The sequence below is a fragment of the Andrena cerasifolii genome, chromosome 7 (genome assembly GCF_050908995.1).
Source record: "Andrena cerasifolii isolate SP2316 chromosome 7, iyAndCera1_principal, whole genome shotgun sequence".
Classification (NCBI taxonomy): domain Eukaryota; kingdom Metazoa; phylum Arthropoda; class Insecta; order Hymenoptera; family Andrenidae; genus Andrena; species Andrena cerasifolii.
Window position 1 is genome coordinate 8,434,166 of NC_135124.1, and position 21,811 is coordinate 8,455,976.

General features: G+C 50.7%; 2 protein-coding genes across 5 annotated transcripts in view; one reads left to right on the forward strand and one right to left on the reverse strand.

Annotated features, from left to right (window-relative positions):
- The window catches only part of Ds (dachsous cadherin-related 1), a 291,395-nt gene that overhangs the window by 144,013 nt on the left and 125,571 nt on the right, over window positions 1–21,811 (reverse strand). The window contains exon 1 of one of the 4 annotated variants that reach the window (XM_076817182.1): window positions 16,019–16,111. The exons of 1 other annotated variant lie outside the window; for it this stretch is intronic. The gene's annotated coding sequence lies outside the window, so the exon portion shown is untranslated. Of the gene's footprint in view, window positions 1–14,643; window positions 14,779–16,018; window positions 16,112–21,811 lie in introns of those variants that run through there. 2 more of the 4 variants (XM_076817181.1, XM_076817178.1) reach the window with 2 other exon arrangements.
- The window catches only part of LOC143371731 (ATP-binding cassette sub-family G member 1), a 228,810-nt gene that overhangs the window by 25,776 nt on the left and 181,223 nt on the right, over window positions 1–21,811 (forward strand). The window lies entirely within an intron of this gene.

Below are 21,811 nucleotides of genomic sequence, written 5' to 3' on the forward strand. Positions count from 1 at the left end.
GTAATCCTCTCCTTTTCCATGTCTCTCCCTCCCTTTTTTCCTCATTCTTGCGCGTCCTTCTTGCCTCGGTACTTCAGTCCCCATTCGCTCGCGAACAAAAACTTTAATCGCGGCTCTCCGACCGTAAAGGCGCCCCCCAAGCTTCCGTCCTTCTCTCGACGCCTTCTCGAGCGCATCGTCGCGTCGTCGCCGCCGCCGCCGCTCGAGAAGCGAGTAACGTCGTGGCTGCCAGCCAAAAAATCGCGGCTTGATTGTTTTACGTCCGACCGCAGTGCACGAACGTGCTTCCAGGCAGCGATCAACGCGGTGATCGAGGTTCAAGGCTCCGAGGGTACGTTCCCCTTCGACGTTTCCTTTGACCCGTCGCTCGTTCGTTACCAGAGCCGAAACGGACTGGATGTTGCGCCGAGACTCGCAACGATAACGGCGCAGCTTTCGCGCCAGTCGATCGCAGAGGAAGGCCTGTCGAAGACGAAGTTCGAAGTGTCGGTGGAATGGAAGGAGCCGAGATTCTCCTAGCGCTGTGCGCTACGAGGTTCCGCGGCAGGGCTTCAAGGCCGAGCGAGCAATTTCCATCTTCTTGCGGCTGGCGAGGCGAACGTAAACGGCACGGAAGATAGGAGGATTTCTTTCTTCCCTCGGTCTCCTCTCCGCGTCGTCGTTTAGTCGACCGCAAAATTAGCTGCGAGCTGTTCGAAGGGTCCTTGAGTGAGATAAAATAGCATCCTTTTTTGATGCCGCGCGCAGGGACAAGAAAGGGTAGAGTGCCCCTCGCGGCTGAATGCTATTTGCGCGGGGTCGCGCAGCCGATTACTCTGCTCGGTGGACGTTCAACGAACCGAGGGAATCCACTGGTTGGTGGTTTCGCTTCCTCTCCGCTTCGACGTTTCCCAGATACCCCGGGGGACGTCCCTCTTCCCGATCGCTCCATCCCCGTGGCCAACGATCCTTGGAATAGCTTTCGAAATTCCTCAAAATTTCACACCGACCCCGCAACTCTGCGGCTTCTAAATATACGCGCGACCGAGCTGCTTCGTCCCTTCGAACGGCGACCCTCGCTTTCGGGATTAATTAAAACTTTTTTGCAGATCGTCTGACCGGTATTCGAGGTTGTACCGAATCAAGCCGCATAGTTGCTCGGTGAGTGGCTCTAGGGTCGCGAGTGGTGTCTGACAAAAGCAAGATATACTACTGTACAGCCGGCGTGAATGTGTAGGCCCCGATCGACGGTGCTGGTGGTGTTTAACCGAGGTCGTGTACGGGGGATCTCCGAGACGTCTCGGAGGCGCTAACGAAGCTGCACCCCTTCGCACCCCTTTGAACCACTGGTCCACGACGCCGGAGGGAAGCGGACGAGGAGGTGTTCATGTTGTTCGCCGGGAAGAGGGGGCATGGTAAATGTAAATTGATCGAAGCAACGTTCATTAATTAGTCGCGAAGCTGTGTGTCCCTGCCGTGCCCCCGCCGCACCGCGCTGGCACCGTGGGCCAGTCGCTTCTCTTTCGTTGTTCCTCCTGCCGCTTTATTCCCGATCCACGGCGTTGGTCGCGCTCGCCCTGGGAACCGTATTATCAGACTGCACTCTGACCCTCGCTGCATCCTCCAGCCGTTAAGGGGGTATTCTAGTCTAGATACTCGTTTTTGAAGGTGATATTTGGAATTTAATTCTGGAGAACCTATCGCACCTACGGGGCAGGGGTTTCGCACACATATTTAGTAGTGTTTGAACCATCAACACAAATTTTTGGAATGCTTTATATTGAAATTTGTACAAGTTACACGCCGAAGCGCAGATCATGTCATCAAAAACCGGCCCCATCGGGCGCACGAATTGCGGCCGTCCTAGTCATCTGAAACGAATGTACCAAAGATTTTTTTAATCTATATGAATGTAGTTATCGCCCGAAGTAGATGTAACCAATTCCGGACACTGTTACCGAAATCGCAGCTGTTTAAATATTTATATTTGATTTTTTCGACTTTTCTTGAGCTAAAACAAGGTGTGGGGCAGGTTCTATCGAAACTATTTATATAATTCTAGTTCGGGCTATAGGTACACATTCACTTTGAATGTGTGTAAAATTTTAGCTCAATCGGTCCAGTAGTTTTTGAGAAAAATGTGCGCCAAATCTAAAAAAATTGTTTCGAGAAAAACGCGTTTAAAGCTTTTCATGCAGTACGACCTATACGACTGAAGTTACGGTAGAAAACAACTAATTTCTGTAACTTATCCCTAATCTGGTATATCAGGACCGTAGAGGAAACCTTCCTGAGCTTCAAAAAAATCATGTTGGGCAGCTGTCTTTTCTCTGCTGGCAGTCATAGCCTCTTTAGATACAAGGGTCGAGGGAACAACTGCCAGCCACGCTGCGATCTTAAGCCCTTATAACTCTGGGAGTTTTCCGAATTTCACCTTAATATTTTAGAGACATATTTTCGAAGCCCTAAACTATTAGAAAATAAAAAAAAAGAAAATCGAATTTTTGGGGTAGAATACCCCCTTAACTAGCGAACAGGGTTCCCGATGCGCGTAGCGCTCAAGGGTAGTTTTCTTCTGGCCAGCGCGTGGACGTCGCCCGGATCGAACAAGGATTAGTTTCGAAGAGGTTAAACGACTGTTCACCTATCGGATAGCTCTCGTCAAAGCCTCCGCTGAGGATGAGGAACGGCTGAAGAAGGGGAGCGAAGCAGGCGGTAGCTTGGCCCCGCAGGGGCGGCGGAGCAAATTGCATCGTCGTCGTGGTCGTCCTCGCCATGTGCCCCAAGGTAAATTAAATAACCAAGAGAAACGCGACACTCTCGTAAAACTTGTCGCGGTTCGTTGCCCGCGCTGCGGTTGCTTTTCTAAATAGTTGGTGACAGCGGGCTACGACCGCGCACGCCGTTTCCTATACGTTTCCTCGCTCGTAACTTCTTTTACGGACGCGAGCGTTTCACCTGCCCTCGCCGGGAGATTACCCTGCACTTGCCGCGAACGAAACGCCGAGAATAAACTCATTATCGATGGTAAGTGGCAAAAAGCACCGGCCGCGTCACCGGGTTCACAAATTGCGCGGAAGGAAGAGCCTCGGTGATTCATTGTGGATCTTCGAGATCCGGGTATTTTCGTAAATAACGATTACATCTGTAACTAAGTAGGCGAACAACACCCGGATATCGACATCTAAATTTGAATCCTCCTTCGCCTATATTTCTCATCACTGTTATAATTCCCTTCCTCCTGACATTCGTGAGCTAAATTCTTTTTCTGACTTTAAATGTGAAGGTCGACAATATATATTTCTACATTATTCCTAACTCACAGCTATATTCCTTCTTTTCCTTGTCTAGTCCGTGTCTGTTCATTTACGTCTATGCTTATCTATCTTAATGCGCCATAAAAATTTTTCTCTTAAATTTTTCTCTCTTTTGTCTTTTCTTTCCTAGTTTTAGTCTTAATTATTTAGCTACGCTTCGGCTTCAATTTATACAATTTTTAAAGTAGTATTAGAAATAACCTTTTCATATAAGAATCAATTTTCAATACAAGCGATGTTTTATTTTTTTTAGTTCGCGATAAATCCCCTGTGGAAGTCGTAAAAGCGCGACATTTGAACGCGAAAGTTGCTCTTGGGGTGCGATACACCCCGCGTGACCACGAAGAGTTAACGATTCGACGATAGTAGAAGCTACGCCTTTGTTTGCGTAAGCAAGCCACGAAAGGTCGCGATCGGCTCCGATCGGGAAAGGAAAAAGCTCGGAATACGAGGATTCGATTCGGCATTTATCACCGGTCGCCTCTGCGACGGCCGCGAGGGCGGGGGGGAGGCGCGGTATTAAAAGCAATTATTCATCGGTGCGGAGCACGAATTCGTACGGGTCCTGGACGGTCGGTGCGTGTCCGTCGTGTACGGAATAATCAGCCGAACGAAAATATACTCGGCAACGCGTGCACGCACGTTATATCCTTTACACGCGGGCGTAGCCGCGCGCGCCCCCTTTTTTCGCCGCGATCGCCTCGTAATCGAGTTCTCCCCTTTAACAGGGACTCACCTAATTAAGTCACCCGCGGGGTACCTTGATTTATTCGATCGTGTAACGAGCAACGGCGAGACGCCGCCTGGCCGCCGAGAAATCGCCGGCTCGATTCGGACGCACGATAGTCGTCCGTCGGTTCGGGGTACGCGATGTAAACTTTTTGGCGGTGATCCGGCGAAAAGCCGGGCGATACCTCGCGCTTTGGGGGCCACGGGCTACGCGTCCCGGGCCGATACGCTGTTTGCGCCGCGCCGTGCGCCTGCTGCCATGTATCTCTCACGCTGAACGTAATGCATGTATCGTTCTGTGCGGTGCCCTCGATAATGCTCGTGCATCGACCCGTGTGGGATCCACGCCACGCCGCTCACCCGAAATTCACGCGCCAAGATCCACCGCGGGGATGATTTCTCTCGTACCCTGCACACCGTTATATGTATCCCTCTGCTTTCGACCCCCCTCGTCGGCAAGACGCACGTACGCTAACGCCGAGCGAGAGGCAGCCTCTTCTCTCTCCTCTCCGTCCCTCACCGCGGCCCCTTGGACCGTTCCTCCCTTTGTTACTGCATCGCAGTGACGGGTGTGCTCGCCTTTCGGTGCCCGTGGTACTGCGGACGAGCGAGCGAGAGGCCAAAGGCGGCGGGGGGAAGCAAATGTTCGGTGGAATGTCGGCGCGGTGCGTCGGCGCGCGATGAAAAATGCCCAAGGCCCGAAGGCGGTACGTGCCTCGGAGAGGGGCCCGCTGCGAAACGGCTCCGGATATCGATTCAATAAATGCCTGGATACCGGTATACGGATACGAATGCCACGATCCGCCGCCGCGGCAACCTCTGCGCCTCTTCGCGGCTAGGTTAGTCCAGTGAAATTAGGATCTGTCTTCGGAATAAATCCCACGAAGCTAAATTTTGGCGTGGGCCTTTATTCGATCGTTTTAAACAATATGCCGAAGGTTTTGCAGAGGGTTGAAAAAAACAACTGTTTTTCGAGGATATCTCGTTATCTAGCAGTTTTGCGACGAAAATAGTTATTATACAATTTATAGCCTAGGAAATTCTCTACAAAAAAGGTCCTATGAGTTTTTTTCGTGGGAGTAATGAGAACGTCAGGATTAATGGATGTAGCACGTGTAGAGCAAATAGAAAGAATAATAGTAGGTTATTGCTATGCTCTCTCAAAAATTGGAACCTGCCAACATCAACGTAAAGTACGCTCAAGACGATGTACTTTTTCATGAACACTTTTTTTTCTATCTCCTACAGTTCGCGAGTAATAATACAAAATAAAAAAAAATTCAGGGGTCAATGGCACCCTCTTGGAGTGAATTTGGGGAGGAAGTGAAATTGCGTTGTACTCGGGAGGACTTCCCCTACATATTCACAGAGTTTCATAATTTTTTGAATTTCAGGGTTCGGGATCTTCTCTTGTCAAATGTATGGGGGTTGAAACTTGGTAACCCGACATACATGAAACTGGTTACTCCTACGAAAAAAACTCATAAGACCTTTTTTGTAGAGAATTTCCAAATCTATAAATTGTATAATAACTATTTTCGTCGCAAAACTGCTAGATAAGGAGATATTCACAAAAATACAGTTTTTCTTTCAACCCTCTGTAAAATTTTTAACGACCAAATAAAGGCCCGCACCAAAATTTAGCTTGGTGAGAATTATTCCGCAGACTGTGCAGATTCCCGTCTAATTTCACTGGACTAGTCCAGGCTAAAGAAAAGAATAACAGGTTCGTCGGCGGCGCTCACGCGGAAGAGGTCCCTGGGAACGCTCGCGGTATTAATTGGCAAACTAAATACGGTAATCGAGCAATTGACGGGGAAAAATATCTGCTTCTGGATTAATGTGGCCTGCCAAGCAGATGTACTGCTCCCCCTCTCCTCTTGGTAACGATGGAACGCCTCGAACCTCTCTGTGCGCCGAGTATCCTTCTCCGTTTCCTCGTTTCCTCCTCCCTCTGCCCTTCCAGATACCTCTGCCCCCGGATCCGTGAACAAAAATCCCCGGCTCCTTTCTCGCTCTCCTATTCTCGAGGGCCGGTCGTAAAGCGAGGGAAACTCGGAGGAAAGGGGCGTCCACGTGAAACGCTTAAATTACAACCATCGGCAAGATGAATCGCCTAACGAACTTTCTACGTGGCGCGTCTCCTTTTCTCCGGGCCAACGTTCGACGAGCCAGGAGGATAGTTTGGGACGAGCCGGTGCGCGAACATAAATTAGGCGACGTAGACGCGAGCACACTACACACCGAGCCCCGGGGAATGTTCCTCTTCCTTACACCTTACGATTAGCCACGGAGCATCCACAGCTCGGGGCCGAAACAGTGTAGGTGGCTCGGGTAGGCGACCGGAGGATTTGGAAATCGGGAAATTATTGCGCCACGGGACCCTCGGCTCGCCCTTTCCCAGGCACCTTTGATTCGACACCGTGAAAAGGAGGGTATCGTTCGTCTACGACCGTCCGATGGATCCACGTCCGCGGTCCACGATAGCCGGCGTTAGATCAGCGTTACGCGGCGTCGCGCCGATAATCGGTTGATTTAAAGCAGTAGCCTTCGCGTAAATAAGGATTGTCCGGGCCGGGAGCCGGGGGGGATATTCCGAGGCCGAAGAGCATTAGACGAGCCAAAGATGGCTGGCGCGCTGGCTCGTCGGGAATTCTCTATCGGCTCTCCCCGGCCGAACACCTGTAAGCGTTAATTATTATTCGAGCCCTTTAACGATAGCGGGAAAGACCGGTGGAAGCGATTTCGCAAGCAGTACTTTCTATAGCCGAGGCCACGAATCTCGTGCACGCACGAAATTTCCGCCGAAGGGCAGCACGACCGGACAGCGTGCGATGACCGAGCTCGGTAATTAACTCCCCGAACGATACGTTAAGGCGTGAAAATATAAAGGTCTCTTCCCTTTCAGAGCAAACCGAGGCGCTCTCTCCGTGTGGAACGCTCGTAACCTCCAAAGGAACAGCTTTTTTTCTCTCTCTCTCTCTCTCCTCCCTCTCTCCCTCTCCTCTTCTCTCTCCCTCGGCCAAGATAACGAGCGTGATTCAATCTCGGTTGTCTTTCGACGTTCACGAGCAGCTCGCATTAACGGGGGCTACTTGAAAGTTCGCTCGAGGCTTCTGAGCGACAGCCTCTCAAACGTTTCGCTTCTGCCAACTGCGCGAGAGATGACGCTTAAGTGACCGGAACTTGAACCGCGGAATTTTTTACACGCCCTGACTAATTGGTCCGTCCAGGCCCACCTGCAAATGCTGCTCTCCTCGTTTGCAATTTTCGAGCGGCCAGCCAACTGGCAGCGAGCTTTCGCGCGGTAATACGCGCGACAAACATGTCCCCTCGCGGCGAGGGCGAGCGTGTAACGATCGATAGCAGCGTGGTCGGGGCTTAAAAGTGCGTCGCCAGATGAAAACCCTGGCGAATCGTAATGAAAGGAGGCCTGCTGGCCCGCGGCCGACTCGCCGGCACAAGTGCTTGCGTTACGAGCGTGTACTCCGTTGCCGATTCGCTCTCCCACATCCAACCACCTCGCAAAAACCACTCGGTTTGCCCACACTCTCTGCTCCAAGCGGACTCGCCAACAGCTTTTCTACGATTTCGCGAATCGGAGGTCGTCGCAGCGCGAGCGGTCAAGAACCTCCGGGCGGTGAAATTGCCTGGGGAATTTACGGGCCTCTTACAGAGGACGCTCGAGATAATAATATAACTCTAATAAAGAGACGAGCGGACGCTCGGGACCACAGTCGATTCTCACGTAAGGGCACCTCGAACCTTATGTCCCTATGAACACTCTTACCGAACGTCCTTTGTATTCCTACACCTCGCGAACATGCTGCAAGCTCGCGAGCCCGCTCCAAGATCCTCCAGCGACTGTATCGATAAGCGGAGCCGATCGAGCGGTCCGATTTTACGATACGAGGAAAGCCTCGTCTCCGCGAAATCAAGACGTTCCTCTCCCCAAATCCACGCGTCCCTTCCCCAGATTGCTCGGGGATATGTCTTCCCCTACTCGGGCCGAGGAAAGTGGCACTTTTACCGACGCCGTTCCGCTTTTCGCCCCGTTCCGGCTGGCCGCTAGGTGTTGCGCTATAAAGCGCAAGATCGAAGGGTCACCGAAGGAGAAACAGATCCTCGCCCGCAGGGGAAAGGGTCCTACGTACATGCAGGGAGGATGCAGGAGAAATATCCGTCCGTGGAGCGGCGAGGCTGAGAGGGAGAGAGGGAAGAGTCCTCTGCTCGGAGGGTTTATGGTGGAGGTGAACAAAGCGGGTGGCGGTAACACGGCCCGTACGCAGAAGTTCTCGTGTTTATGTGTCTACGGCCGGCCGCGAGTGACACTAATTAATGAAATAATGGCACCGGGACCGACGCACTCGCGAACGAAGGTGTCGAACGTCTCGCGGCGGGGCGTAGGCGGTTATTTACGCTCATTTGCTTTGCACGCTTTTGTCCCCTTTTGTCGCGCTGCCTACCTCTCGCCGCGCACTCGCTGGTCCTCCCCCTCGTAACCCTTGCGCGACCTCGCGCTCTCCACGGAACCGACACTTCCAACCTGGTACATAATTGAGTTTAACCTTCCCTTTCCCCCCGATCGACTCTCCCACCCCGGATAACGCAACGGCGCCCCACAAGCCCTGGATTCCAAGGATTCATTCACCCCTAGGCTCCCTCGTGTCTCTAGCTTCCCGTATCGCTTGGAAAATCTGTTGCCCCCCTCCGTTTCCTGGTCTCTGGGCATGTCGCCGCGCCACGAAGCTCTTAATCAAGAAATTTGATAGTCTCCGGTTTCGCTGGTTTTCCAAAGCGTCCGCGGCGACAGGGCACCGGGGACTCGATACTGGTGTACACGCTCGCGGCGCGTTTTCAAGCGGGGAACGCGCGCCCGAGGAGTGCGACAAGAGTTCGTAAATCCGCGCCACTCGGTGCTGTCCGAAACACAACGGACCGACGAATTTATCCAATTCCACGGGGACTCGGCGAACGTTTAATATGCCTGGGATACGTCCGCCAACCCCTCCTCCCGTTACCCTTCGATGTAGCCCAGGTAACCGGATACTTTGTGTCGCGCGCACCGCCCAGCCCGATCCCGATAATTAATTGCGCGGAATCCACGGCTCTGCCTTCGCGAATCCTTTCGATTTCTTCGTCGTCGCCCAGCCTCGGATCCAAAGCTTGCCGGGGCTCGGCGATACCGATCATTTACCCCGATACGCTACGGACAAAACCGCTCCATCTTCGCGCGAGATAAGCATCGAGGATCTCATCGGAGGAACGACGTCGAGAGCGTTAGATTATTAGAGGAACACTAGTGCTGTGAAATTAGGATCTGTCTTCGGAATAAATCCCACCAGGCTAAATTTTGGTATGAGCCTTTATTTGGTCGTTTTAAAGAATATGTCCAAAGTCCTCATCGATCCGACCGCCGCTAAAAATTTTACAGAGGGTTGAAAGAAAAATTGTTTTTTGTGAATATCTCGTTATCTAGCAGTTTTGAGACAAAAATAGTTATTATACAATTTATAGATTAGGAAATTCTGTACAAAAAAGGTCGAATGAGTTTTTTTCGTAGGAGTAACCATTTTCATCTATATCGGGTTACCAAGTTTCAACCCCCATATATTTGACAAGGGAAGATTCCAAACCCTGAAGTTCACAAAATTATGAAACTCTGTAAATATGTAGAGGAAGTACTCCTGAGTATAACGCAATTTCGTTTGCTGCCCAAATTCACTCCAAGAGGGTGCAATTGACCTCTGAAATTTTTTTTATTTTGTATTATTACTCGCGAACTGTAGGAGATAGAAAAAAAGTGAACAGGAAAAAGTTACTTCTTTTAATTAGGACTATCATTTGGTAATTTATAGTTCATACAGTTCTTACGGTTCGGGAGTTATAACAAAAAATAAAAAACGGATTTTCTGGGGTCAATTTCACCTCCTTAGAGTGAATTTGGGCAGCAAACAAAAAAATTTGTAATACATATCTATATTAACCTCTACATATCCCCCAAGTTTGAAAAAAAATTGAATTTTCGAGGGGGTGAATCTTCGCTTGCGGGAAATAATACACTCATTTCCACACCACCTCGGAGTTAGAGTACTGACATTTCCATTACTCCTACGAAAAAAACTTATAGGACCTTTTTTGTAGAGAATTTCCAAGGCTATAAATTGTATAATAACTATTTTTGTCGCAAAACTGCTAGATAAGGAGATATTCACAAAAAAACAGTTTTTCTTTCAACCCCCTGTAAAATTTTTAGCGGCGGTAGGATCGATGGGGACTTTTGACATATTGTTTCAATCGACCAAATAAAAGCCCATACCAAAATTTAGCTTAGTGGGAATTATTCCGTAGATTAAGCAGATTTCCGTCTAATTTCACTTGATTACACGGGGATTTCGAAGACTCTGCGACGCTTACACGCTGCTCGCGTTATCGGCAACTGGAATCGTTTCCGTGGATCGTCCTCGGGCACCAGAGTGATTCGCTTCTCCGCCGAGGCGCGGATCACGATGTTAATTCAATTGTGGAATTGGATTCGTCGCGGACGCGTGGCGATTCGACTGAATAACTAGCAAGATGAAGTCGTCCCGGAGATAACTTTGTCGCGAAATAGATTGCAAGCGCTCGCGACGCCGCGTTGCAATGTTAATTCGAGTTAATTCAGTTAGTAATTTCTTGTAATTTATTCCCCTCCAAGCTGCCCACCGTCTGCCCCACGCAGTTTCCCCTATCGACCGCAATTAATTCGGCCATGAAGCTCTGGGAATCATCCTGATTAACTCATCTACGCAATCATCGAGTTTCGCGCTGGTCGGCGATAATCACACGCCGCGAGATAGGAAGCGAAACCGATAATATTGAGACATCCGTGCGCCGTGTTCGACTTCGCGAGCCACTTGGAACGGGAGCTGGACGGTTTGATCGTGAACGACGTTTCTAATAGGCCGCGATCATTACGAGCTGCCGGTGCCGGGATGGCAAACAGGTTTTTCCGTGACGGTTCGTAGGAAAAGTCCTCGAGGAACGGGTGCGCCGGGAATTTTTCCTGCCACCTAATAACTCTAATCGAGGAACGCTGGACGGAGGCTCTGGCGCGGTCGAATCAGGCAGGAGGATCCCCGATGGCCGTTGGAAAAATCGTCGGCTATAATTATTCGCGGCGGTGAATAGACGCAGCCTCCTTCCTCCCGGGGGCGCGCAGATTTCCCCGACGGTGTCCCCCGCCGAACGCAGTCGAAGAAAAGTTAAAGACGCGATGCAGATAGTCGGTTAGAGACAGGTCGTGGCCGCGCAAAGAGAAGCGGTGGAGGAGACGGCGGAGGAGGGAGCAGGAGGAAGAGGACACGACTAGCGGCACGTTTGAGTATTCAAGTCGTACCGTATCATAAACTGTCCGCCCGCGGTTCCCTCCTCCTCCACAATCCACCATCCACCATCCACCATCTCCTCCTCGCCCCTATATCTCTTTCTATACCTATGTTACCGCGTATGTAGCTACGTATGTCCGTCCGTCGGTTTGTCCCGCGGGTACATAGTCGTCCGGTACTGGCAACGATTTCTCCGCTCCCCCGGTAGCCCCGCTGAAAAGTCATCGTACCCGCTGCCTTCTCGAAGGACGCTCCTGGTTTCCTGTTCGCGTTGCGCGGCTCCTCTGGCGTTGCCCAAGAAACAGGGCCGTGCAGAGAGCGCAGAGGTAACAGGGGAACGAAGCGTTCCATACGTTTCAGTGGCTTCAGTGTTGCAGTGACGTTATTAAATCAGCTGGACGCTGGAGTGAACGTACTGCACGCTTCGCGACAGCCGCCAGAAGTCTAGAGCTCGTACATTCGGCACCGAGCCGCGGCGTTCTGCTTTAAGGGGTTATAGCTAGTCTGGCGGCCGAAAACAGGCGAATGTTTGTGATTTTTTTTTTAAGAAGCGGAAGAATATATTCTTATAGAACTTGTTGTATTTAAAAGAGCAACATTTAAAGAGCATTTGGTAATTTTTTCGTAGAAAAATATTTACGTTTATAATAAAATAACAACCCACGTTCAAGAAGCCTTTTTAAAAATTTGCTTTTGCGGTGAGCATTGCCATTCGGAACCAGATTATCTAAAATGAAAATGCAAAAAAGATTTCGTTAATATATTAATGTATCCTCAGATTGGCGGAGGGAATTTTTCGAAATATTAATTTAAAACTAAATGGCGGCTATTTAAAGTTGAAATCCTGATTTTTTCGTGCAAAAAACACGCGAAAATGTCAGGATTTCAACTTTTAGTAGCCGCCATTTTGTTTTAAATTAATATTTTGGAAAATTCCCTCCCTCAATCTGAGTATACATTAATATACTAACGAAATCTTTTTTGTATTTTCATTTTAGATAATCTGGTTCCGAATGGCAGCCCTCACCGCAAAAGTAAATTTTTAAAAAGGCTCTTGGATGTGGGTTGTTATTTTGTTATAAACGTAAATATTTTTCTACGAAAAAATTACCAAATGTTCTCTAAACGTTGCTCTTTTAAGTGCAAAAAGTTTTGTAAAAATATATACTTCCGCTTCTTAAAAAAAAATTTACAAACATTCGCCTGTTTTCGGCCACCTCACTAGGTAGGTATAACCCCTTAAGGGGTAATGCCCGGAACACTGTTTTTCAGAAGAAGCATCTTTTGTTGATCTGTTGCGCCGCCATTTTGTTATAAGAAAATTAAAAAAAAATTGATATCATACTTCAAGGTATGTGCAATAAAGGCCTTCGGTCAAATTTAGTATTCCATTCACTCAACTCGCATAAAAAAATCTCGAAATCAGGCTGCCTTTCCGGCCTCTGCAGTGGCATTACCTTAAGCTTTCACGCACCCATCAATGGAGTGAATGGAAACCGAGCGAGAGGTCCGAGAGCGCGACACACCGTCCTCACGACCCCGACGGAGCCTCGAGCGCTTGTTTTCTCTCTCCATTTTCTTTTCAAGCCCACTGCCGCGGAGCTTCTTTACGTAATCGTAAACGCATCGCTGCATCCCCCCGACTTCTCCTATTTCTCTGTCCACGCACGCGTTGGAAGCGAAATAGGGAAGTCGGTCAGGCGCTTGCAGGTGCGAAGGTAAACGAGTCCGGAGCGCCGGGCCGAGGCCGCTTAAAAAACGTGGGAAAATAAACACGCTCCAGGCTCGGTTAGGGTCGTACGGAGTGTTTATGTCACCTCTCCCTCTGTTTCCATTGATCCCGCCGAAGAATGCGCGAGCCGCTGAAATAGGACTCCGCGGACGGTTCTCATGGCTCGGTGGTTCCCATTTCTTCATCCCCCACCCTCGATCGCTACTGTTTATATATTAGCTACCGAATCCGCGGCATTACGCTATCTCTGACATCGAATATGCGCCGCGAGCGGTTCGCTGATATATACGGGGATAATGGAATTCACGGAAGAGGCCGAGCGACGTTTCGCTGTTCCGTGAAACTCGTTATGCGCCTCGTTATACGCCTTTGACCGATGCAGGAAATATCGTAAACGTATGGGAATGCCCGTAGCCCGACGTGGAAACGGGTAACGACGGATATCCATCGTATTTAGACGAATCCTCTCAAGTGTCAATCTCCACCTCTTACCGGACAACGGTGCCAACACGCGCCAGCCGAAGGTCCGAGGTGCGAGATATTTGTCAAGACCGCGATACCGCAATCAAACAGCGGTTGCCAGTCACCGTCGCATCCGACTGATTTCCTTTTTTTTTCCGCCGCGCGCGTGTACCTGGCTTTTATTTATTTTATTAACAATTCCAGTTCCCGCGGGGGTATCGTCAAATTCCCACCGGCTCGTGGGCAATAAACACTCGGCGGCAGGCGTTCCTCATCGTTATTTATAGATTTTATAGTATTCGCCGGGGCGGAAGAATTTTACGGTGCGGCCGAGGAAGGGTCGTGAAAGATGTAAGTGTGCCGGGTCTACTAATGCCGATCTTCCGCAAGCGGCCGTCGTATCGGTCGATAATTAAGCGGCCCGATCTGCGCGACGACATTCCCCGGACAGGCTAGCTCTAAACAGCCTGCCATTAACATTCTCTCGCTGTTTCTTGCACTTCCGTCGCTGCGCGGGCAACGTTGTACCCTGGTTCTTGCGGCTCGCGTGAAAATCGTCGGGTGTCACGATCGCGGCTAGTCGTCGCGCTCTAATAACCCTGGCTCCTTCATAAATCGCCGATCCAACCGAGCAGAGTAATCCGCGCGCTCTAAGATTAGCCGTGCTCCCAGCTCGCGGACCCAGAAGGTGGACAGGTACGCGGGGAGAGAAACAGACACGGCCGACATCTCATTAAGATGCTCCACCACGGGAATTACGGTACTTATCGATACTCGAAACGAAACCCGATCGTCCGTGGCAGACAATGCGACCGAGAGTACATACAGGTATATACCATGCTAGGAGCTTCGATTGATCTCTCCCCGTGCTTCTTTCTCCGTTCCCGTTTCTCTTTTTCTCCCTCACCCTCCGCCGTCTCTATCCTCACCCTCCTACTCCCAAGCCCGTGGCCCTTGTTCGCCCTCTCTGTCGAGTTCTCGTTACTCTTACGGTCCTCGAGGCCGCTGCACGAGGGCACCGGCTCTAATTAACGTTGACAGTAATTAACATAAATACCAGTGCTTCCTTGCTAGGAGCTGGCCGCAGCTCCGCGCTGCGAACGACGATCCTCGCCCGTGATTCCCTCTTATCTCGCGATTCCGTGCTAATCGTTCAGCCGTTCCTCGGATTTCTCCTCCCTCCGGAGGATCGGTGCACCCTCTCCCCCCCCCCCGTTCTTCGTCTCGAACACTTACCTAGAACAGAAAGGAACACCTCGGGGTTAGCGAGCGGAGAACAGCGCGGCAGCCACGCGATCGTCGAGGGGGTAAATCTACGATCGACCGCGCGGTTTGTGGCCCGTCGAAAGCGGCTGCTAATGAAGACGAGTCATATTTGTAAGCGGGGAGGAGCGTTTCGCTGGATGCGGCGCGCGTTTCTGCCAGTCGATATCCTCGGCTTCTCGTGCCTATCGCGATCACCGCCGACGATACAGCGATGTAACGTCGTTATGCGAGGCATGCGTACGCGGTGAGAAACGATCGTAACGAGAAAATAAGAGGCGCCGCGCCATGCCGGCCTCCGTACCCGCGCAGTAGGCTTGCCTTGCCGGTAATAAATACGGCCCAATACGCCGAGCGTTATGCCTCTTAACGCGCCCGTTAACCGGCCGCCGGTTCATGCCTCTGACCAATAATCGATATATGTGTAAACATATTCCGCGGTATCTAGATACGCACGGAACACAATTCGCACTCGCGCGAGGATTTATCGCGGGTCCCGCTTCAGGGACAAATCCTTCGCGCTATCGGCTTCCACCAGACCGAGGCTAATCTCGTTATCGTTGAGAGTCGCGTGTTTCCCTCTGATCTCAGGAGCTCAGGGAAGCTGGACTCGACGATTGGGTCTAGTTATGCGGAAAGATAGCAACCCCCAGAATGAGAAAACATTAGTTAAATACGTTAGGGGAAACCGGGGCTAGCTGACTAATTTTTAGCATATCTAATTTTTATAAATCGACCGGTATTTTGTTGACTTGTATACCAAAAGTTTACAAGCTTTAATTGAGCGTAGATTGTGGTTTTTATTATATTTATCCGATAATTTTGTGGTCTGTATTTTGCAAAAATTACGTTATATCATTATTAAAACTACCAAGTCGTAGTTCCAGTTTAGGCTTAAAGACAAGAACTGCAGAAAATTTAAAATTATATTAATTATACTAGTCACTATTAAATATCCAGTTAAAAAAACATTGTGGAACAGTAAGAAGAAATCAAATATACCCAATAGAAATAAAGCTACTTTTCTTCAACGATTCAAATCTTCAAACTAAATCTACTCAGTTTCAGATCACTGGGGGTTGGTAGCTTTCTGCATATCTATGACCAATTGTTCTTAGCATCTGTCTCAATACTGTATGGAAATCTATCCATCGTAGCTTGACACCTACCTCGATACACTTTTACAGACGCGATACGAGGCACTGTCGCGGGCGATAGACACTCGGATACGGCGCGATAGATTTTCAATGACGGAACATGTTTGCAGCACCGCGGTTGTAGGTTAACTGATAAGGTGCTTCGCACGGTCGCTCGCGCGACCTTCCCCACTCTGTCGCCAGATCCTTTGGCAATACGGGGCGACCGCGCGGGAGCATTCAAAATTCTATCGCTGATAGCTACGTGACTCGGGCAGGGCTTGAACACTGTTATAATATCCATTTCGGTTCTCCAAACGTTTATTCTGAATAACTGTCATGAAGAGCTAAAATTTACAAATATTATCAGTTTCGGTTACGGTTCCTATTTCCTTCCTCATATCGGTTCCATAACCGTTATTTTTTCGGCTCTATATCGGTTCCCAAAACGATTCTAGAATCAATTCTTGTATCGACTTTTCCCTAATTGATATCATTAATTATTGTAGCTGCAGATTACTGTATATGTGCATAATCTTTACAAAATCCTTATAGAAAAAGAAGAAACATTTATACATATCATATATAATAAAGCGTTGAAATAAATAAATCAGCTACATATTTTTTACATTCACACGCACTATATCATTCAGAATAGGAAGTTAAAAGTTTTTCCTGTCTCTATAAGGATTTTGTAAAAAAGACGAACATCTATAGCTACGATAATGAACAGTGTGATTCTCTCGGTGCGCCTGATCAAAGAGATGCCGCCTGGTCAACCGTGACAAGGTCAACCCCCCGTGGTGCCTCTCCTAATTTATGGATTTCCACTCCTCGAAGGGGTTGGAGTAGTTATTAAGAAGTGCGAAATGTCCCGTTTCCGCGTTTCTCATCAGATCTCTGCGAAAACGGTGCCAATCGATTCCTTATGTTTCGCCGATGAAACTAACGCCAAGAACGACGCAACTCGGAGCGTAATGAAGGAAATCACATGAAAAATTGATTTGCATAACTTCAAGCTAACTTCATTGAAAATAGTCCGATTTACATGACATTTGGTATGGTTTTCATCGGAAAAACACAAGGAATCCATCGGTGTCACTTCCATATCGATACGATAAAGAATAAAGAATTATTTTATTTCAGAAACAAGTATGAATCCTCGGCTGACCAGAGTGAAAATGTGAAATATTCATTGCAGCGTATCAAGAAATTCTTTACTCTATATCGTATCGATATGGAAGTGACACAAATGCCTTCCTGTCGTTCTCCCGATTAAAATCATACCAAATGTTATGCAAATCCGCAGTCTACTCATTCCAAATGCAACCGCAGCAGAGTTCATTCTCGCCTGGAAATAATCATTGACCATCCGAATGGAAAGGAAGACGATACAAAAATGACTTGCCTCGGTTTCCCGTCGGTGTGTCGACGCGCGAAGATGACCGCGAGTATTTGCTAAATGCCAAGAGCCCCTCGAGTGATAAAAACTCGCCGGCAATCCGACGTTGCTGGTTTCCCGATGGCAGATTACAGTAATGAACAAGGAAATTGGACGGGTATGTATCGCCCCAGCCAGTCTGTCCGACAGAGAAATCGATATCCGCTCGTGCGTTTCAGTTAACGCGAATCGTAAGTGAGCGCTAAAAACTGGTTATCTCGGGGACGCGTCGGACGGATATTCCCGTAATCGCCGCTAATACTGGCGTTACCTTATTGAGTTGCAAGTCCCGCGCAACCCTGTAATCCCATCCACACGGACGAGTCGACAACTAGGGCCCGCAATTTTTCAGATAGCTCGCGTACGTTTCAATGCGGACGAGATCCCGTGGAATCCAAGCTTTTCCCGCGGCTGCGGACGGATGGGGGCAGTCGTCGAATCCGCGGCCAACGGGGCGAGAGAGAGAGAGAGAGAGACGAGGGCGAAAGGAGGACGCGGACGCGTGGAAGGAGGAAAGGGAGAAACGGAGGTAGAAGGACGAGACGAGCGGAGAGCGGGCAAGCGAGTCAGAGCGGTGGAAGGCAGCCAGCATTCGAGGCCGTCCACGTAGTGGCTCTAACACGGCTCATTAGCCTACAGCGTCGCTAATGAAAGCTCGTTACCCGGGTGCATGCATGCCGTGGAATAAAAAGAAGAGTGGGACGAGGACGAAGGGCGCAGAGCGGCGCGGAGGGACGGAGAGGTATAGCGAACACGAAGAAGCGCCGGGTGGGGAATCCCTCCGGTGTATTTTGCGCCCGGTGACTTAGTATTCGCAGGTCGCCCCCGCGAGTGCCGTCGACGAGGCTGCCTTTAACCATCGGCAGCACGCTGACGACGTGTGCACCTATATACGCGGCACGTATGCTAGCGAGCGCGGTACGCTGCTCGCTCCCCGCGACGCGACGCGCGGCCACGCTTCGGGGAGAAGAGGACCTTATCTGGAACCGCGGATCTAAGTTGATTGGGTGTGAGGTACAAGGCACTCTCTCGCGCCCTATGTCGAAGAACCGAACAAGGCCGAGGACGCGGTAACCTTCGACCAGCTACGTGCCTCTCCTCCTCCACTCTCCTCCACCCTCCGCGCCGGCTCTCTCGCGCGTCCACCATTCGTGTTCGCTTTCTCAACGCCGAATTTATTATCTTCCGCCCGTGTCGACCCTTTTGCACGGTCGCGCGATTCTTCCGTGCCGCTTGAGTTCCTAAAAGCGCCGCGGCGACCCGGCTTTGCTCGGATCCTCTCGAAAGCTCGAAGAAAGCCGCAACTGCGCAGGCTTTCACGAGCGACAGAATAGAGCGGCGGATTGTTGCTCGGGTCGGAACGCCGCGCCATAAATTCCTGGACGAGGCACAGCGCCGGGGCAACCGTGCACGAAATGCTTCTCTTTAGAGTGGATGCTGGCCGGACGACCGAAAATTCGGGGCGCAAGGGTACGCGAGCCGAGGAGAGGACGCACAGAAGCGCATCGTCGCCGGTGGTAGAAGGGCGGGGCAACCTGTAAAAGCTTCGTTACCCCTAATGTCGATCCCCTCGGGATGAAAGGAGCCGACTCCGCGCTGGAGGGGGTGGCCGCGGATGGCTCTTTGCACCTCTGCCGCTTTATGACCGCTAAGTGTACCCAAATCCCATTCCGCGCCATAAAATCCTTAGAGGCTGCGTCGTTCGCGCGGCAGGAGGCAAAATGTCCACGGACTTTTCGCTCGCGCTTATAGCCCGTGTTCTTCTTCTCCCCGAGCTTCGCCTTCGCCGGTGCATTTGCCACCACTTTGCGCGCATCAGTTCGCTTAAAATCGTCTGCGATCAACGCCTTGTTAACTCACTTTTCGCGGACGATTCCTCTGCGATCGGGAAAGGGAAAGAAAAAGGCGAGCGGGTGGGTGAGCGAGCGACGCGAAACGGCGGAGAAGTGGACGCCTGAAACGCGGGTGAAATGCGAAGAAGGAGAGAGAGAGAGAGGAAGAGAATGGTCTCCCGTAGAAAAGAGCACGGCCACCATGGACCGCGATACATCCAAGCCGTGGCATCCCGACGTTATTAGCCCGGCGAATCGCGCGGCATCTACGCCGTATCTCCGAGCTCCCACCATATTATTACGCGCAAAATGGCTCATTATTATCATTATTATTTCATATTTCCTGCGCTTCACCGAGGCACCGAGGTCCCGAAACCACCGAAAAGCAAAAAGCCCGCGAAATTAATATAAATAAAAGCTGAGGAGCGGGACGGCTGGGCTCTTGATATAGGAAGGACCGGCGAGCGATGGCTGAAAGATGGCTGAAAGATGGCCAAACACCAACGGGGAACAGGGAAGAGACGAAATCACGAAGAATGAAGGGAGGAGTACGTGCACACGCGCGCGGGTCCTTTGTACGTACACGTTCGAAGGCAACGAGCTGGGAATCCAAAGACGTCGAGCGGTATCGTCGGCCGGAGATCCCCTAACCGTGGAGAAAGGGAGAGAAAGGGACAAGATGACGGTGGTAGCGGCGGCGAGGAGGGGCGAGGGACGACCGGTATTAACAATAATTATTGGTTCGAGCCTCTCTCCGTCCGCGATCTTTCGAATCTCAAGATCACAAGTGAGATCAATTATGTCCGTCTGATTAGCCCAGGCCTCCGATCGGTATATAGACGCGCGTATAATACGAAAACGGGCCCCATCTCCTTCTCTCCTGCGCCGATGCGATGCGATGCTATACGAGGCCCACCCCTCTCCTCCTTTCTGTCCCTGTTAAACCCATTTCCTCTCCTCCCATCCTCCGTGCTTCTCTTGACTTACGAGTACCCCGATCGACGTTATTACGCGCAGCACCAGTTTCGTAAAGACACGCCACGCGTTTATCCAGCGCGAAGCGACGACTCAATGAAATTAGGAAGATTAAGAAAGTGACTCGGCGATACTCGGTCCTCGCGTGAGAAACCTGCCACCGCGGATCAGCCAGAACGAGAAATCGCGCGCAGCGACGATCGCCGGCTGGGTGGCGCTCGGCGCGCCGCAGAAAATCGGCCAGGAGGTTGGGCCCCGTCCCCCGCCGAAACCGCAGAGTTTCCTTGGCGATGCAAAGCAAAGAGACGCGTAATAGGCAACGTTAAAGCATGACGACTTGATTACCCGGGACGGAGACTGACGCGGAATGAGTTTAAGAAATTATCCGACGGAGGAGGAGGAGGCGCAGCTCCTCTGCCCTCCGCAGGGTTCAGGTTATAATTTTCTCGTGCAACTCTGCAAGTGGCGTGCAAAAATTAATACGCCTGGGAACAAAAGAAAAAAAAGAGCGGCAGGAGGATGCCGCAGCCCTGCCCGTTCCCTTTACCATTTCGTGCGATTAACCGCGCGGGGGATAAGAAGCCCTGCCCTCCCCGGAGTAGAAGTCGAGCGAGGGGGTAAAAATCTGCGCAGCCTCGGCCCGGCGGAGAAACAGAGGAACGGAACGCTCGTGTATTAAGGTATCGGAGCGCTCCGCGGGATATTCGATACCGACACCGTCCGTTTTAATGCTCCGAACGTGGAATAACGTGGAAGCGAATAGGGAGGTCGGCGCACTCTGCGCCTCTACGCCGGGGCCCTTCTCCGGCGCGTTAGCGCGGTAAACAAGTATAGCTGCATCCAGCGAGGACGATAACCCAGCTGAAGCCGCACGCAGCGAAGGTGTAGGTGCGTATCGTAGACGCGAGAGGAGCAGTAGGAAGGCAGTTTGCAAAGTAAAGGTATCCAACCCCAGCGTCCCTATAAATTTCGTCCGGCGATAGTTTACGAGGCGGCACCGCCCCGTGTCATTATCGCGCAGGGGAAGCACCGGTTCCGGTGCTGCACGGAACGCACCCTTGCTTCTTCTTCTTCTTCTTCTTCTTCTCCGGCTCATCCGATGCGTACACCGTTTAACGAATTTTTCCAGAAACCCCGCCACCGTGGAGACCCGATCTCAACCTGCAACGTATCCTCGACGGGGCCAGTTCTTCCAGTTCCGAGGCCAGTTAGACTCCTTGTCTGGGAACACCGCGCTATCGCGGCCAGCGCGACCGTTGCTCGCTTGATTTGTGCTAACCAACGACCTTCAGGCTATCGATAAGCGGACTTTGACCGGCAATTAACGTGCCGAGGAGCCTAGCCGACGAGGCGAGGTAAGGCGCGGCGCGAGATACGCGGATGATGCGGTTAGTTTATGAAGTAATATCTGGAGAAGAAGCCGAGTCCCACGTAATCGAGAAGGATATGTCTGCAATTTGCCGCGCAACTACCGCGTTTATGCGAGGGATGTCGAATAACTACGAACATACTTACGACTTTCCTCGCGTAAACGATATTATATACCCGCCTGCGGCTAACGGAAAACGGAAAATTGTC